At 41.0% G+C, this 14,683-nt stretch overlaps 1 protein-coding gene and 1 long non-coding RNA gene across 12 annotated transcripts in view; both read left to right on the forward strand.

Annotated features, from left to right (window-relative positions):
- Nucleotides 1-14,683, forward strand: part of LOC132201308 (RNA-binding protein Musashi homolog Rbp6) — a 205,354-nt gene that overhangs the window by 52,646 nt on the left and 138,025 nt on the right. The gene's annotated exons all lie outside the window — the stretch shown is intronic.
- Nucleotides 9,394-13,396, forward strand: LOC132201310 (uncharacterized). Its single transcript, XR_009442259.1, has 3 exons — nucleotides 9,394-9,654; nucleotides 11,436-11,527; nucleotides 12,405-13,396. It is a non-coding gene; the product is annotated as an uncharacterized LOC132201310 (long non-coding RNA).

Genomic DNA, 14,683 nt, shown 5'->3' on the forward strand with positions numbered 1-14,683 from the left:
GCGTGTGGATTGCAAAAAATTCGATTCGGTTGCGCGTTGCAGTGTGTCGTCGTCTCGCTCCGTCGCACACAGAAAATACCCGTTTTTGCGCCGCGTAAGCCCCTAATGAGCGCCGCACCGTTTTTGCACCTTTTTATGTAGCAAAAGAAACGTTCAATCGTCGCTGCAAAAACTGATATTTTCAAAATTGAATTCACCTTATTGCACATTTGTATGTAATTTATGGAATTTGTTGTTGTTGAAACAAGCGAAGATGCTGCATGGGAGTGGTGAGGATGGAAGATTTGGTGCTGAGAGCAATTTTCATCTCCACTTTGCTAAGCCTTTGCTTTCAACACACACGTACGCTGCTGCCGGCGGATGAAATACAATTTCCATCACAAAAGGCCGCGGATTAATGTCGGCCGTTTGATTCGCTTTGGCCTGCGCCAGACCGACGTACGGAATTCGCCCAAATGATCCTCCCTGCGATGGGAATTGTAATGAAATATTGCTCTGAATTCCAGCTCTCTCCCCATTCCTTTTAATTTCGGACAAAAGAGCAGGGGCCCAAAAAGTGCGCGGTTCGCCAACGGGATTACCAAAGCACTTTTGCCCAACGAAGTTGAAAAAAAAACCTTGAAAATTTATTAAAGATTGCAATCTTACGCCGTTTAAACGGTCGAAGCGATTTGAAAAGAGGAATGGCAATTTCTGGTTGAAATGTAACAAAAATATACTCTCTATCAAAGCGCTTTGTGGGCTTCTGGGCGTTTTGACTCGGCCTTTTGAGTAGCGATTGGATTCATTTGGCGCGCTAATGAAACTTGATGAAAAAGGTTTTGATGAAAAATGAAAGAGAGAGTGAAAGCAAGAGACGCGCATCGACATTTCCTTTGATGTCGAGTCAATTCGCTTTCCGCAAAGTATGGACCAATAATCGCCTCTCAAAGGAAAAATATTGCGTGCACGTTAAACGCGCGGCAATTTTTAATAAGCGACCGTTAATCGTCTCTTTGCTGCGCAACCCACAAAAATTCAAATTATAAAGTTTTTGATATAAAAATTTCGTTCGACGTGACAACATTAAAGATTAGTCGCGGGCAGAAAAACGTAACGCTCTGGATTGTAGCCACTTTTTCTTCGCGCACAGGTCGACTTTAGTGCCGGTCGTGACGTTCCGCCGCCGTGTGCAATTAGACCAGCGCTTCCATCTCGCACTCGAATTGTAAAAAGATAGAGCCGGAACGAAAATTACGAGTCGCTTATTTCGTTTGATGGATTTCTCGTAGCGCAATTTATTTGTTTCGTGTCACGTTGGAGGCAGCCTGCGCTAATGGCCGCCTCGCCGTCCAGAGAACATAAATCTGCTAACTTTTATTACCAGAAGAAATGAAAACAGTTTGCTCATTTTTATATTCGCGAGCTGCACTTTGGCTCGAGAGTGCTTCTAATAAAACGGCTGCTCCATAATCGGAGGCAATTCGACCTTTTTGTGAAAACCAGAATCCAACTTCAAAAGTCCCCCTCTTTGCAAAGTTGTAAAATTCTTGTCTCTGTTTGTTTCAGGTAAGAGATAGCGACGGGCTTTGGCCGTGCATGTGAGTGAGTGAAAAAGCAGCCAGGGTATATCAATATGTGTTTGCCGCCGAAAGAAACGAGAGATAACTGCTAAGGTACACACACGGCACAGCCTAACCAAACGACGCGCACACGCAATTTAATTATCGCCTAGGTGCAAGAAAAATTTCCCGTCACACGAGCCTGAACTTTTAGATTTAAACGAGGACATTGTGCTGCCGGGCGAGAAAAAGTCAAAATCGTGACCTGCCAACTTTCACAGATTCAATTCTATTGTGGCCAATTTTGTTCAGGGAAAATATTTTGAGCCACGTGCCCGGAACAAATCCAAGGTGGAAACTAATTGAAAGGCGTTCGAAATTAAAAATTTTCATTCCAAGGCGTACGTGCGACTTTGTTCTAATTTTAATTTTAACAAGACTCGTCAGTTGCCGCGGCTAATTACCAGAGGCAAAATGAATAAAGAACACACACCTTTAATTAGCGTTTGTCATCAGATTAGAAGCCTTTGATGCTGGGTGCTAATTGCGAGATAAATATTTAAATTTCAGCTTTCAAAGGCTTCTATCGTCTTATAAAATTATCTTTTTCTTTCTCAAGGCAGTTCTAAATCGGGATGAAAAGCTGCTGCGGAGTTTTAGGGGAAAACTTTCTTTAGCAAAGGGTTTTAAACTTTGGCCCAAACATAACTCGGCCTGCCGGACCATGTGCGGCCGAAGATTCGTTTCGTATCGCGCAGGCGGCAGATGGACGAATTTATTGCGCTGGCACCGTGCCACCGGCCTGCTGCAAATTGACAGAACCGAAGCATTGACGTCGTCGACCGGACGACCGGCTGCTGCTGACGCGCCCTCATTAGAATAATCTGCTTCTATTAATTGAGCCGCTCGGCCGTTTGAAGAGACAAAAGTGGATTAACAAACCGTGGCACCCTGCCATGCACTCTTTGCTTTTTCTCTGTACTTCCTTCAAGCGAGTTTTCGAATTCGTCAAATGTGTCTCGGAAATGGAGCCGTCACTCTATGAAAAGGCCTTTCTCAGTCCGTCCGTCGGAAAAACGCTTCATCTTGCCGCAGTGACGGCCAACACGAGTTTCCTCCAAGTTTGTGCAAAGCGGACCCGCCGACCAGAGCAACGAAACTCCTCGTCTTCTGTATGATGTATGCAACATGTAGCAAGGCTCACACACGCGTGTTCTCAAGATTCGGGCAAAGTTTACAGTGAAATGATGCCGCCGCCGAAAGCAGCCCTCCAACTTCAGATCCGCAAAGTTTCGCTCAAAAGCAGCCGAGTTGCTGAAAATTTGCCAAGAAAATCACACTTTTCAAGGAGTACTTAAATTTTATCTATGAATAAAACTGTTGAAAATAGTCTTAAAAATTTGTGGGCCAAAAAAAGTAGTTGTATGTATCTTGTCTTTCAAACTTTTAGAGAAATTAAATCCGAGTAAAATTTGAATTTAATAATAATTAATCCATTCAGGACAGACAATCATTAAACCTTTACATAGAGGGGTCGAAATACGTTGCACAAACTGCGTGGACCTGTTTTGCAGGGATCGTGGTGATGAAATTGTAATTTAAAGAGCTTTTGCCAGTAATTAAACGGACCAATCGAAGTGAGCTTGATAATGTAAACGCTACTGTTAATTCCGATTTCGAGTTTGGAGGGGTGCAAAGTAATAATTCATGCGGCGCAGGGTTTCACTTTGGGACACGGGAGGAGCCGCTCATTTGCATACTGGCAAGTCAATTAATGTGGTGTGTGTGTGTGTGCGGCCGAAACGCTTTTAAGCACTGCAGTGGATATGAAACATTGGACCCTTTCTTGTTGTTCAAGAGCGGCCCCGGTGATAATCCTCTTTCTGCAGGTCCACTGCGAAAGCACATAGAGTGCGAAATATATATATCCGCATGCACTCTTGATAAAATTAGGAAAAAAAATCAGAGGCGAAGGAAATTACCCGTGGGTTCGCAGCTTGATGGATTTCACCCCCGGGGAGAGACCCACGCACTGAAGGTTACCTTAGCATTTGAGCCGAATGGAAAAGGCCAAATCCTATTTTTCCCCAAAGGACCTCTCACCAGATTAACACACGCCCTATGCATAAAATTGCTCCACCGGCCCAACTCAAAATATATGTTTTCAAAATCTCAAAAATTAGGGCACTTCGTCTGGGAAACCAACGGGGAGCAATAATTGCAAACTTTTCTTTTTAATGAAACTTGTTCCTCTCGCGGTGGGTGAAAATAAATGGGATTAAAACCGCGAGTACAGTCGGGGCGTAATTAGACTTTTGCCCCAGTTGCGAAACTACTTTTCGCCCGTCCCGTTCATTGATCCGGACAAATGGAGGCAGTTGGATTTGAAAAATCGTCTCCACTTCGGGGAGAAATATCTCGCGACGGGACACTCTTGCTTGCTCGACGAATTACGTCGGGCTCAATTAGGCAGCTGCTGCTCGGCGGAGGCGGCGGATCGGTTTGTTTTATTGACTGGCCGAGACCAACTGGGAGCAATCAATGTGCACGTTATGGAGAGCGCCGGGCAAAAAGCAGCACAAATACAAGCACACCCGAGATATAAAATGAGCCAGCAAACGGCTGGACCACTGAGAGCTGGAGGGTCGTTCGAGCAGCTCACAAACCCATTTGGACCGTGGGGAGTCGAGAGCGAATTCGTTTTCCACATAAAATGAGGAGTCGAAATTTATCAATTGCAGAGACGAAAAGTCAATATGCATTAGTTATTACTATTTTTTATTTAGCATAAACTGAAGGGAGAAACTTTTTAAATAATCTAAACACTTGACGATATTCTTGCTTATGACAATTAATGACTGAATTGCTTAGAGTAAAATGAAATGGATTTAAATGTTTCAATATATGGTCAGTTCACAAATAAGTATTTTAACTTTACAGGAAAAAATTATTTTGAAAGTTAAATAAATTTACTAAATTTATGTATCAATTCCATTTCATTATTGCGTCAATTCCTTGTTCGCTCAGCAAAGTTTGTTCGCGCGAACTTCATTCGTGGACTACCTAGAAAATTTCATTAATTTCAACCTGATTTTCTTATTTTTAAGTCGCATTATTTGATAAGATATTTTTTTATATAACTAATGTAAAAAAATTGAACAATTAAATGTTGATCAAGTAAATTTTCCTGCAATATTTTCAAGAATCTTCTCTTCATCTTATAGTTTTTATAGTAATGAACGCAGAGCTGAGTGAAAAGTGGAGGGCCTTCGTCTTACTCCCCGGAGGAAGAAACAGCTCTTTAATGAAGCGACGGCCGGGGTTGCAGCAGCGGAGACACAATGCCTCGCTCTCGCGGCTAATTAAAATATGTGCTGGTTGTGTGTTTTATTTTAACTCCGGCATATCTCTCTCGCTCTCCCTCTATTCTGTGTGTAATAGTGTCGCTGCCACTCGTCGTGTGATTAACTCTGAAGAGACTTAGAGACAAGAAGAGCGGGTTGCAGATTCGCTGCATTTATACAAAGACACGCTAATTGAAACAAGGCTGCAGCAGACTCTCTAACAAGCAAAAAGCAGCTGCGGTTTGCTGAATCTTGCCTCGCTAGTCGAACACCTCAGCGAATCTCTCTCTCGAATTAATTAATCAAGGAGGTTTCCAACTGGACTGTATAAATATGTGGCAAAATAAAAATTAATGTGCATCATCAAACTTTGAAAGTGACTTCTTTTTGTCCGTTTTGTAATTGATGTGGGGAAGATTCCGCGGAATGAGATGGCGGAAGCAAAGAGGAGCAAAACAATTCATAAGCCGCAAATTCCTTTCCGTACTTTGAGTTGGTCGGTCTTTTTGCCTCTCGTGTGCTCAACAAAGCGTGTGTTGCAGTTGTGAGGGAGGGATGCACTTTGAATTGGCTCTCTCGTCAAAAGCGCAAAACTTTCCATTGTGACTTTTTACGTGCACAGCCAATTAAGTTTTCTCGCGTTTTTTGCTCTTGGCACAAGTTTTCATTCAAAATAAACGCTTTTTATTCAGCGCGGGCCGCGAATTCTTGAGCGCTCATTCACAAGCGGCGAGGAGAAAAAGTGTGAATCGGCGCCAACAAATTAGTCACTTGTTTTTGCTTCATTGTAGCCATCGATTACTTTCGTCCACCCCCATACATACTCTCTGCATGCCAAAATTAATGTCCTGCCAACAGCGAGGTCTTTTTCTTTTTCTTCAGCGCAGGTGTTTGCACTGACAAATCATTTTCCTTCAGACGAAGAGCAAAAGAAGGGAAGGACCATCCAAATAACAAACAGCATATTTCACTTGCACCAAGTCTGTTTGTTTGTTTGTTTATCCGGCGGCGGGTGCGGCTCTGAATATTTTCAAAGTGACACGCACCCTTGCTTTTCTATTGGGAGCAGGCGGCTATTTCGCTCTATTTATGAGCGTTGGGAGCCGACCAACATTTTGTTGACGGCTCTCAAGCCTCCAAATTATTACGGCTCTGCACACAAAAAGACAACACTGCAGCCCTTCCTTTCATATTCAATCGCCTTTCTTTATAATTCAATTCCCGAACGACGAGGTCTATTTTTTAAAATTAAATTTGGCCTGCGAACTCATCAATTTATGATGATTTTACTTGCTGTGAACATTTCAAACAAAACATGGAGAGCTCGTAAAAAATTATTTAATTCTGCAATTATGAAAAGTAATTTTTTATATTCTTGCTGAATTATTGTTTGCAAAGTTTATAGATTTAATTTTCTTACCTTGTTTCTGGTGAATTTTGTGAGAAACAAGGGGGCCAATTTGCGAACGGCGGACGGGTTTGAAACATGAATCGGTGCAATTAAAAAGGAGCAGTCAAGACGGGCAATTAGGTGGAAAGTGGCGCGACAAACAACCTTCGAGGGAAAGTGTGATGAATTGGCTTCATTAACATTATTCATGACTCGCAGCCAGCGTGTCCCCAGAAAACACAAGGGTGCATTTATTTTTTTTGGTCCCTCGATAAAATCTAGTTCTTTTTGGTGCGCGGGTGTATTAATGAAAAAGAGAATTTGTGGCGAGAATGAATAAGGAGCGACGTGATTTAATATTTTAATTTCACGGTGAGCCCGCGGCAAAAGAAGAAAAGAGAAATGTGTGTGTTCAGTGCAGTGCAGTGCGCCCAGAGCTTTTCCAACAAAGTGCCGCCGCCGTCGCCGCATGAGCTACGACATTATTATTTTTCTCATTATTATCTTGAACCGGCGGGCGGCTGCGGCGACTTGCGAGAGCGGAAAAAGTTGCGTGAATGAATAATAAGTCAAGCGTGCTTTTTGACTCCCAGAATTCCGAATTTTCTTTTCACAGACTCCATTCTTCTCAAATTTCTACAAGAGTATTATATACAACCTCTGACATAAAGTCTTGCCCTCCATTATTCGCCTTGGAAATTAGTGCCAGAAAATTAGAAGCTTTTGGCGCAAATCTATTTATTTTATTACCAGATCGTTTAAATTGGTTGAAATTTTGCTTAATTTGGAAATTTCTGTGTCATTTCACACGAAAATAAAATATATTAGATTAGAATTAAGATTTTTAATTCTTTACCAACGCAAACATAAATAAATTATTTATGCTGAAATGTTTTCAAATGAAGGTGACAAATTAAATATTTGAAAAGCAATTAAACTACAATAAAAAATTTATATTTTATAATCTTGATTGTATCTCCAAATAATCTCCTTGCTTAGAATTGAAGCATTTAAAATTAAATTGTTCTATTATTAGTATTTTTCTCTATTTCTTCATATTGTTTATTAAAAAAACCAACTAATTTGACAAGATATCCGCATTTTATTTTTTATTTTAAAAAAGGTTAAAATGTGCACAAGTTTGGTGATAAATGTCGCAGAACTTTCGGTGAATGGCAGATGCGTCTCTAATTGGAACCCAAGTGGTCTGCGAGTTTATTCCCAAACGCTGCTGCTTTGCCAAAGTTTGCCCAATATACCGCGTTGGGCAAAGTTGTTTGGGGTGCGTACGTCCGTCTCTCCTGGCGAGGTCCGTCCGTCTCTCTGAATATTTCATGGTGAAGCGAAAGAGTTGGCAGTTTGTAAAATTCAAGCAGCGGCAAAGTTATCTCGCGGCCGTTAAAGTATAACCGCAAACATAAACTTGATGGCCCTCAACCGGCCGTTACGTCGCAGGCATTATGAGGTGCATTACGTGCTGTACACACTGCACCCTCTGCAATCCGCAGCAGTTGGGTTAATTGAAATCTAGCTCATTAGGCTAAGCGCACGTGCACACCGCTCTTCTTAATTAATTGAGAAAAATTGCCAGCAGCTTTTTGTACTCAACCGTTTGCTTTTCCTCTCAGCGGCGGCTTCCGACTTCCCTGTTGGAAAAGTCACTCCAAACCTTAAAGGGATGACTAACTTTGAAAATTAAAATATTACGGCAAAAATTAAGATAATTAATTTACCATAAAATTAAAAAAAGTTTATCGCTATTTCAATTTCAAATTTACCAAATTTCAAATTTTTATTTTGGGTGATAAAGTGCTTGAGAATTTTGACAGGATAAATTTGCTAAATTTTGTAAAAACTTGCAAGTTTTCCCTAAAAGATTTTTATGAGTTTATAATGAAATTGAATTTCCAACTGAATGTAAATCTTAACGTTGTGACGTGAAAGACAACAACCTTTGAAGGATTTCCACGTTTAGAAGGTATTGGTGGCAGCGACAATCCGACTTGATGTTTGGCCGTCAAGAGTAATTTGGTGCTTGCGCTGTTGTGGATGGAGGGTGGGTGCTGCGAGGGATGATGGTCGGGCTTTAATTTCCTGCGGGCACACTATAGCTGCACTGACGAGAGAGATAAAGAATCATCCGACGGCGGACAGACAGGGAGAGAGAGAAAGAGAGAAATCCCGGGGCTTGTCTTGCGGGTTGCCTAACAAGGCCAAATGAAATTCCACGCGTCTTCTTATTGATTCCACCGCGCTGATCTAATTACATGCGGCGTCAAAGCGAAATTGTTGCTCTCGCCCGTCATCCATCGTCGCAATTACCTTTGTCGAATTTGTCGCTTTGACACCAGCCACGACGAAACTCACTCGCGAAAGTAGGCCAATTTGCACCGCCAGCCAACTCACACTCGCCCGCTAAAACGTTTCCAAACCAAACCTTCTTCTCTTTTGTCAAATCGCATTATGAAATCATAAATATAATAATACAGGAAAAACTGTTATTCAAAATCATTGTTTGTAAAGACAAGAAGGACTTTTTTCGCTTTAGGATCTGCTTCATATCAATAAATGTATATAATTATTCTCTTCATTAAATTAAAAGACAAATTTTATTAACCTTTCCCTGAAATTTGTTAATTAAACATTAGAATAAAAAAAATCAGATTAATTTGTGATTTCCAATTTTTAACTCACCTAAGCAAATCAATCAGTAAGTTTATGACTTTCTGTGGTTCATTTTTTCTGATTTTTTCCAACATAAGAGTCCACAAAGGCATCATTAGTCGTTGCGGGAAGAAACTCGGTGGCAAGTGAGCACGTACGTACGAATGTACGTTTTTCTCTTGACTTTTGTCAAAATCCTGTGGCCGGTCGCCCTCTCTCGCACAAAAGTGAGAGAGCAAACAAATGCGGGTGCTCCGGTGGCCACTTTGCGACAGAAAGGTCAAATCAGAGCCGCTGGACGTGCGGCGATAAATAAAAAGCAGGCGCCGCGTTAATGATTAAAGCCGGACTCTCCCTCTCGTAAATCAAACGCGTAATTACCCTCGGCCAGGTACGCACTCGATTCAATTAAATTCGGGCCGCGTGTGCACTTAAATTCGCAACACTCGGCACTTTTAATTACTGCGTTGCTAAGGGAATTCAAATGAGAATTTTTGGTTGGCTTCCTTTGTTGACGCAGCCCAGTGACTTCGGCCTCTGCCATTAGTCATGCATACTCCTTTTCTTTTTCGCCCTCTTGCACACGCACCAACTCTGACCAGCGTGCCGAAAGATTTTAATTCGACCCTTTCCCAACACAATTCAATTTTTTTAACGCTCCAAAAAAAATTTATTCCTGACGAGCTTCCCAGAAATTAATAACAATCAAGAGCAGGTCAGTGAACTGTTGTTATAATTTAACATAGACGATATAAAATTCTATTAACGGATCCATCCTAAGGTTGATATTTTTGTAAAAAAATAATGACGCATGTTCATACAAATGAATTCACAGAAATGTCTATTTGTTGTTGAACAGCAAGGCTTTGCAAAAAGTGCACCATGCTGAATGCAGATTTGCTCTACGTGGAAAAAAGTTTTGATGCATAATGCAGATTGCTCTCGCCGCTGTGTTAATATTTTGTATTATACCAGATGGGAGCTGCATTCTTGACCATCAAACAATCCTGTGTTTGCGTTTTGGTGCGCGGATTAATTGATTTGCAGGCTCCGTGCTTGCGAACCGCTTTCAATTAGTCCGTTGTGCATTGGTGCACTCAAATGCACACTCCATAATCATATAGTCTGCGTTCAGATTTTTTCCAACCATCGGATAATTTTTTCCATAAAGGCCGAGTCCTGCCGAAAAAGTTTTAAATTAAAAAAAAAGAACATATGGTGAAGTGTTGGCAATTAGAGCCGTTTTACTTTATATTAGATTTGGAGTTTGGGACCTCTGCCTGTCCAGATTGATTCCAATTTAGAACTTTGTCTCTGGCGGAAAAATGTAATTTCACAGCGTCGCACTTCTCTGCACCACCGGCGCGCAATAATTTCATTTCTGTGCGAAACGTGATTTGCGACAAAACGCTGATTCACCGAAAGGCTTTATCGCAATTTTCAGCGCGTCCCTTGAATTAAATCAAGTGCGTTCAACAAAATTTTGCATTTCACTTTTTTTTCTACGAACATATAGTGAGCAGAGAGAGCTATAGGGTCGTAAGTCCCCACTTTAATCACGCGCGGGCGTTTAATAAAACAAGAACACGCAACGCGATGGGATGATAAGCGCCGGGGTTAAAAGTTGGTGGCGAGATAGTGTCGCATGCATTGTACCTTCGCGGCTAATTAATTTGTACCGCCGCTCTTGAACTTGGAAAAAGATTGAAAGCGAAATCGACTCGGCTATTTGCGGGGGGAAAAGCGTAAATGGCCGGTTCGCTCTCTTGTGAGGGAGGATCCAGTTTCTGGCAAAATATTATAGAAGGAATAAGGGAGGAAGAGGTTGCTTTGATGAAAGAAAATTGTGTATGGGCGAATCCTTTCAAGGCGCTTAATTTCGATTTCGGCGGCCGTTTATTAAAAAACGTTCCTTCATCAAGAGATGCGAGCGCTGTTTGCTTTTCCTTCTGCGTTCATATATTAAAGAACTGGATTTTTTTTCGGTTTCAACAGCGAGACCGGGGGCTGTTTGAAACTGGATATAGCAAGAAAGTCGGTCAGAGAGAGAGTGTGGCGGAAAATCCGTCGGAAGGTCACTCTGTCCAATTAGAAAAAAGCTTCTCCGGTTTCCAAAGTTTGGCCCTGCCAGCGCCGGCAGAGAGAGAAAAAGAACACGGCGGGTGTGCAAATCATCCCTTGTGAAACCTCAGCAGAAAATTGACCGAGAGGGAGAGAGGGAGGACCCTCTGTATAATAATGTTGATGTCATCATTCTTTTATCACTCTTATCTATTTCCATGTTCCGTGACTGCAAACAATGCCTCCGTTTTCGAGTGGATCGATACATATATAAATTCCACTCCCCGTGTTCTAAATTTTCGCTCGAGTGAATTTCCACTTCTCTAAAACGGCATTCACTTGTGTTTTTATTTCTCGCGACTAATTCCGCGGAACTAACAGCCGACTTTTATTGCCCGCTCTGACTAATTGATTTTGTTCCTCTGTGTGTTGCAGGTAAGACCGAAATCCGGCAAACAGAAAAATTTGATGCAGCTGAGAGCGATAAACTTTCTCTGCGTTTCCAAGTGGCGCGCGCCGCTCGATGTGTGAGTATGAGTAGCAATTTAAATTTACGAGCGGCTAAACAAAGCCGACGCGTGTTTTCCTAGTCCACCTCTGACTACTCTATCTCTTTCGCGCGCGGCACTAAATCACTGCACCGCGCAGTAGCACCATTCACTCCTTTCGGATCAACTCCATTGATTTTTGCCGCCGTTAAAAACTTTTTGTACACACACAAAACTCGTAAAAACGAGACAGAGTGCTTTTCAAGAGAATGATATATATGCATTTAGGCTAACCATATTTTAACCCAAACGTAATTATCAGTAATGCGATTGGAGTATTCAATAAATTTTCTATTGTTTAATTACTATGAAGCAGATATGTATAATTTGTAAAAAATAATAAATAGTAATATATACCTGAATCAATAACAAAACAAATTTATACAATAATAATTAACTGAGGATCGATTAATTCCAATTAAAGGCGGCCTTTCCTTGATGGGTTTTAGAGTTGTTTGTTGTTTCATTGAAAAAACAACATTTTAATATCCGTTCATGTTTTGGCCTGATTTTGTCTAAATAATGCTCAGCTCATCAAACAAGCAGAGCAAGATTATTGTTTTTCTCATGAAACATTAAACAACTTCAAACCCATCGAGGAGAATCAAACACCACAAAAAGCTTTAGATAAAACTACTGATTAGCTTTTTGGCAAATTCAAAATTAAATCAGAGAAAGCCAAAACAAATTTAAAATTCGATAAGGGATGAAGTAAATAATATAATATTTTGTCATACATAAATTTTATTTTTTATTTTAATGACCTTTTATTGTCATAATATTTATGAATTCGATTTCTCATCGGTTCATTTTCACACCTTGATTGTATAAAGTTGCCCTTATTTTGTTCTCACAGATTGAATGTTGGCTTTTAATGTGGCGCGGCAGGTCCGGCTGAGAAGTCGTGTGGAATGCCTGCTGGGCTACGAAATAAAGGGGCCCCTACCCTGGCCAATCAAGGCTATCCCACGGATTCACACAGTCCAAATCACGAGCGAGAGCGCATTGTCTCGCGAGAAGGGTCATGCCCGAGTGACCAGCAAGGTCAACAGCCCCCTCTCCTCCGTCGCCGCTACGGCAACCCACCCACGACTTGCCTCTCAAAAGAGCACTCGGCTTGCAATTAAAAGATTTCAAACTTATTCTTCTTCTTTAATTTAAATTTTCCAAAAAAGTTGAAACACCTTTGCCTCTCACGGGTATTATTGCAGTGTGCATAAAATTAAATTTGAGAGCAAAGAGCGGGCGAGAGTCGCAGGATTAGGTGGAAAATAATGCCCTGCGCTTGCTCGCTCCCGTCCACAACGAGCAAGAAAAACCACAGCCGGCCGGGCATGAATATGCAGCACGGTTGTGAGTCTGGCTGGGGCACTACTTATCCTCTCGTTTCGGCCGCACTGGAATCAGATAAAGGGCCTCGTTAAAATTTCACCGCTCCACGCGAATTACCAAAGACGAATTTCAATTCCATCACCGGCGACAACACAAACAAACAGACTTGGTTTTTTTTCGCTCACTCTTGCACCTTTAATCCGAGCCTGGCTAGGAGGTCGCTCGTGAGACTTGAGATGAAAAATAAGAACTCGCTTGCCCGTCCAGCAGCGTGGAATATTTCAAGCTCCCTGGTTCTTTACGAGAGAGCAGTAATGATGAGAGACCAGACCAACTCCGCTTTAATAAGGATGCTGGCAGGAGAAAATGCTTCTTGAGGGTCCATCAAGCCACCGTTTGCCTCGTGTCCTTCAAATACACGCCCTTTAACTTTTTTTCCGAGCAAAAGCTGCATTTTTACTTAGCTTTTTAATGATGAGAATGGAATTCCAGTTGTTCGAGCGCTTTCAGATTTAATTTCACTCGGGGTGCATATTTTTTTTTTTTTTTAAAGTTTTATCTGTCGAATATGACTAAAATAAAAATATATACATAAATAAAATAATCGCTTTTTTCTATAATAACAAAGCCTCTGGAAACATTTTTTAAAACTTATGTGATGGAGCTGTTTCATTCATCTTTATGAAAAAGTTCATTTGATTGGTGTCGAGGTGGGAATAGATTATTTTAAACTTGCTGTTATTAGTTTTCTTTTTGCTGCAACAGAACAATAAATTAAGCGTTAATTGCACACCCGAGGGCCCTCGCGGCAAAGGCAACAATGAGTGACGTGCATGCAATTGCAATAAAAGGAGCAATTACCTACTTAGGCAGGGGCCAATTATCTCGTGAACAATCAGTCAAAGCCAACAATCGATAATCGGCCGAGCCAGACTCTTCAAGACGGCGAGCTGTCAAAGGCAATGTGCAATTACTGCGATTGAAACACGACCTAGCAAAGGGGACAGAACAGAAGATCTGATCTGCAAAGTGAGTCTTCCTTTTTATGCAGAAATCAGTTGTGCTCCGCGAGAGATGACGTGCTTCCTTACCAGAGCGACTGCTGCTTTTTTGCTCTCTCTCTCTCGCAGAGACTGAAACAAATGGAGAATCGTTGATGACGCGCGTCTTCGAGAGAGATTTTCCACCGAGAGAACCACCGCGTTTCTGCAGATTAGAAAAAGGAGGAACTCACAAAAAATCTAAGTCGTTGCATGCAAGTGACGTTGAAAGTAATAATTTAATTCAGTCGCAAATGATTGATGCATTTTATTCAATTCAAGACGCGCAGGATTAATCAAAAAGCATGAAATTTCTGAAACATAAATAATTATTTATTCATACTTGTTTAAGTACTTGAAAGACTTACTAGAATAATTGTAGACATTTTAATGGGCCTAATCTTCTTATAAAATAATGGAAAATAATAGGTATGACTCTTGTAATGTTTTTCATTGAAATCCTGCAGATTATAGGCATTAAAATTTCAAATTGCAAATAAAACATTTCATAATAAATTTCCTCACTTAATTGGAAAATAGTTTCTTTTGAAAATTAAACCGACCGTAACCCTTTGTAAAAAATGAATATTCACATGAATTCCACCCCTCAAATCTTAATCTTTAAATGCAAATTTCCTGTTTTTGTGAAAAATATCTTGTTTTATAAAAATCACTGATTTCTGCGACCAAAAATCAAATTATTGTTTATGACAGAAATTTTTACATTCGGGTGTATGGACATTTTTGTGTTGTTGATATCCAC

Source organism: Neocloeon triangulifer, unplaced genomic scaffold, assembly GCF_031216515.1.
Source record: "Neocloeon triangulifer isolate White Clay Creek 2 clone unplaced genomic scaffold, ASM3121651v1 ptg000014l, whole genome shotgun sequence".
Classification (NCBI taxonomy): Eukaryota; Metazoa; Arthropoda; class Insecta; order Ephemeroptera; family Baetidae; genus Neocloeon; species Neocloeon triangulifer.